Source organism: Echinops telfairi, unplaced genomic scaffold (genome assembly GCF_000313985.2).
Source record: "Echinops telfairi isolate 266 unplaced genomic scaffold, ASM31398v2 ScPeMD7_2291;HRSCAF=2852, whole genome shotgun sequence".
NCBI lineage: Eukaryota > Metazoa > Chordata > Mammalia > Afrosoricida > Tenrecidae > Echinops > Echinops telfairi.
Window position 1 is genome coordinate 47,185,849 of NW_022106189.1, and position 4,414 is coordinate 47,190,262.

The 4,414-nt window shown below is 52.3% G+C and overlaps 1 long non-coding RNA gene across 2 annotated transcripts in view; it reads left to right on the top strand.

Moving 5' to 3' along the window:
- Positions 1-1,485: 1,485 nt before the first annotated feature.
- LOC123522120 overlaps positions 1,486-4,414 on the top strand; it is a 5,879-nt gene continuing 2,950 nt past the window's right edge. For both annotated transcript variants that reach the window (XR_006680422.1, XR_006680423.1), the window contains exons 1-2: positions 1,486-1,524; positions 4,162-4,284. This is a non-coding gene — a long non-coding RNA (uncharacterized LOC123522120). The remainder of the gene's footprint in view (positions 1,525-4,161; positions 4,285-4,414) is intronic.

Genomic DNA, 4,414 nt, shown 5'->3' on the forward strand with positions numbered 1-4,414 from the left:
GGGATCTCCAGTGGCCTACTAATGGGCTTTGGGTCTCCACTCCGCACTCCCCCCATCATTCACTATGGTAAAATTTTTTGTTCTGATGGTGCCTTACACCTGATCCCTTCGACACCTCCTGGTTGCATAGGCTGATGTGCTTCTTCCATGTGGGCTTTGTTGCTTCTGAGCTTGATGGCCGCTTGATTACCTTCAAGCATTTTCAAAAGACACACACTTTTCTATTTTCTTTTGGACTGAGGTTTTTCTCTATTTTATTTTGTTCTTGTTACCAGGGTTGGGTATGAAATCCAGCCTAGGTAAAGCTCTTCAGACAGGAACTGGATTGAGGGTTTCTGAGAGCAGGGGTGCAGGGACTTGGGGGGAAATGGAGAGGGGATAACTGAGGACAAGAAGGAAGAAAATGCTCTCAAATGGCCATGATCGTACAGCCCATCTTGACCTGCTTGAACTGTGCAATTGAATGATGTGTGGACCATGCGCCAGTAAGACTGAAAGACGCAGACCCACCCAGCTAGAGACCCACCCTGCTAGAGACCCACCCAGACAAGCTCAGGGAAAGGAAAGACAACAGGAGACAGAGCCGCTCCGACGACGTGCCCTATCAGGTCACAGAGCCCTTAAGCCAGAGAGGAGCCAGATGGTCTTGGCTCCCCGGGCGCCCCATCCCACGGGGATGAACATGTGGGCTCAGGATACAGAGGATCATAGGAGGGAAGCAGAGACGCCCGGAGCGAGTGAGCAGTCGGGCCATGACCTGGCAGTGGGTGCAGGGAGCTGTGCACTGACTTGCAGGGAGGGCTACTGCATCCACGAGGCGCTGAGCAGTCAGTTCAACTGTGCATCGCGTGATGCAAACGCTGACCTGACCTGCACAGAGCACTCTGGGACTACCAGTGGATCAGGACGTCAGAGGAGAAACCTCAAACCCCTTCACGGTGCAGATAAAAGCACAGCGTCCGAACGGCAGGGGTGAGGCCCAGAGGATCCTCAGGGGGAAGGGGTGAGCAGGCCATGCCCCAAGGACTCAAAGCCCAGAGCCCCCACCCAGTCTGTTCTGACGCACAGCAACCCCGCAGGACAGAGTGAGCAGCTGCGGCGAGTGTCCAAGGCTGTCCGTGTGGATGGAAGCACCAAACTCACTTGTCCCTCGGAGCAGCTGGTGGACTTGAGCTACTGACCTTGCAGTTAGTGGCCTGATAGATAACTCACGGTGGTTGTGACATCCGCGGTGTCCACTTGTGGAGGGGTGGAGTCTAGCCTGTCAGTGAGGTCGTAGCTTGATGACCTCCTTTGGAGGCGCCACAGAGATAAATAGCTCGTGGAGGCCAGACACAGACAGACTCTACTGACTCCCTTTGAGACATCCCTGCTGACAAGACACAGGAGCTGCCCTAGAGCCTGGAGCTGGAGGAGCCACGCGGAGACCCCTGCCACGGAGAGGCTTCCACCGCCACTGGACCCACAGACTTTCCACCCACTGGCCTGTGATCGTCCCGCATTCGGCATCATTGCATGTGTTTCGTGAGTCTAAAGAGGAATTTATAGATTGGTGTGGGACCTATGGGCTAATATCGCACTTATGGACTTGATCTGAACTGGGCTGGGATGTTTTCTTAATGTACAATTGCTCTTTGATGTAAAGTTCTCTCTTACACACATGTGAGTGTTCCTGGGTTTGTTTCTGTAGTCTACTCACCCGGGCGAACACGCTCACCATGCCACCAGGGCCCTACATAAATAGGGGGAAGAGGAGACAGAAAAGGAGGAGGAAGGGGAGGGGAGGAGGAGGAAGGGGAGGGGGTCAAGAGAAGGAGAAGGAAAACAGCAAAGAAGCTAAGGTGAACCAGGAAAAGGAGCTCGGAGCACAGATACATAACACTGGAGCAGAAAGGCGGCAGAATCCATGCAACAAGAAGTTGCTTCTTTGAAGAGATCAGTCACACCGACACGTCTTGCACTAGGACCGAGAGAGACGATGCACATTAACCGACACAACGAAAGAAACAGGGCCCCGTAGAACTGACCCACGAGGGAAGATCACAAGGTGTCGATGGGATCAGGTATCAAAACCCAGAACAAACAATCATGTCATTGTGAAGGAGGGGGAGTGGGGGTGGAGACCCAAAGCCCATCTCTAGGCAACTGGACATCCCCTTACAGAAGGGTCACGGTGAAGGGTGCAGTGTAGCAACAATGAAACATACAACTTTCCTTTAGTTCTTTAATGCTTCCTCCCCCCACTATCCTGATCCCAATTCTACCTCACAAATCCAGCTAGACCAGAGCATGTTCACAGGTACAGATAAGAGCTCAAAACATGGGAGGGGGGAGTGGAGAGGGAGGGGGGAAAATGAGCTGATGCCAGGGGCTTAAGTGGAGAGCAAATGTTTTGAGAATGATGAGGGCCATGAATGTACAAATGTGCTTTACACAATTGATGTGTGTATGGATTGTGATAAGAGTTGTATGAGCCCTTAATAAAATGATTTTTTTTAAAAGCTCAAAACACAGGGAATCCATTCAGACAAACCTCTTAGGACTAACAACGATACCAGGAGGGTAGGGGGAAGGTGGGGGGGAGAAAGGGGGAACCGATCGCAATGATTGACATATAACATCCCCCTCCCTAAGGGGGATAAATAACAGAAAAGGGGGTGAAGGGGGACAGTGGTCGGTGTAAGACATGAAAAAACCCGTAATAATTTATAAATTATCAAGGGTTCGTGATGGAGGGAGGGAGGGAGGGGGTAATGAGCTGATACCAAGGGCTCAAGTAGAAAGAAAATGTTTTGAAAATGATGATGGCAACATGTGGACACGTGCTGGACACAGTGGACGTATGTGTGGATTATGGTATGAGCCTCCAATAAAATGATTTTTTTTTAAAAACCAAAAGAACTGACCCACAAGAAAGAGAGAGGCTGAGTCAAGTCCACAGTCAACAGAGAGCCCTGGCATCGGTGACAGAAAGCACAAACTGCTAAAGGCACCGCAAATAGATAGGAACGCTTTAGTTCATCACAAGACTTCATCAGAGAGAGAGAATAAAGCCAAGCTACCGACGGGAGCCTATCTTTGGAAACTGCATATCTGGCCGGCAATCAATAACCGAAGAGTCTATCAAACTCTGACAACTGAACAACAAAAAGACAGCTCGCCCCGTCACACACGGGCAAGGGCTTGAGCAGACACCCCACCAAGGATGGCGTTCCCAGACCCCCAAACGCAGGACAAGAGGCCCAACACCATCAGCCCGCGGGCCGAACCACCGTGTGAGAGAGGTTTCCGTGGCGCCGGGCAGGCTCGGTCAGGACAAGGCAGAGCAGACCCAGTGGCAATTGGGTGACCAGAAGGCAAAGATTCAAGGATGGCAGAACCGGGAAACGGTCATGAGCAAGAAGGAGCCCTTATCCACGGCGAATGCTGGACCGGCCATGGTGGGAACGGGGTGGTCCCCAGCAAGCAAACTCCAGAACGGCCGGCCCACCGTGGGGTGACCTGGGCTCCTAACAGCCCCGGAGGACACGGGACAACGGCTGTAAATCCACGTCTTCCTCCACGGAACAGCTGACCTCTGGGGCAGCGCCCTGAAGGCGAACAAGAGGTTAGCTCCAAAGTGAAGAGTATCTCTTTATTATTATTGAAAGATCATTCTGGGGGGCCTTACAACTCTTACAACGATCCATGCATCAGTTGTATCAGCGTGTTTGTACATGTGTTGCCACCATTCTTTGCTAGACATTTACCTTCTACATGAGCCCTTGGGATCAGCTCCCCTTTCCCCCTCCCTCCCCCTTGATAAATGATTATTATTTTCATATTTCACACCGACCGCTGCCTCCCTTCCCCCATTGTTTCTGTTGTTCGTCCCCTGGAGGGGGTGTGTGTGTGTGTTTATGTGTTGATCATTGCAGTCAGTTCCCCCAATCCCCTCCTCTTCCCTCTTCCCTTTCCCCTCCTGGGATTGCTATTACCATTCCTGTTTCTGGGTTCCGTGAATAAAGAGTACCTTACCTGCCTTCGTGCGCATGCGGAGGACAGGAGACCGCATTGTCCCGCTCGGTGGTCGTAATGGCCTCTGTGGGATCTCGGGTGGTGCGGCTGCTGCCCTTCAGGAGGTCTGCATCCAGATAAAGCCTCAGGCATCTCGTCCCCCAGGTCAGCCATGGAGAACTCCGGGAGGGGCGTCTATGAGACACCCCCATGTGGTCTGCAGTGAGAAGGGATCCACAGTGCCGTGTGGGTGCGACGTTATTGGGAGAAGAAGACCAGACGGAGAGTGTGAGTGGAGGGAACAAAAGGAAGTGAGAAAGCCGTCCGCGGTGTCCACTTGTGGAGGGGTGGAGTCTAGCCTGTCAGTGAGGTCGTAGCTTGATGACCTCCTTTGGAGGCGCCACAGAGATAAATAGCT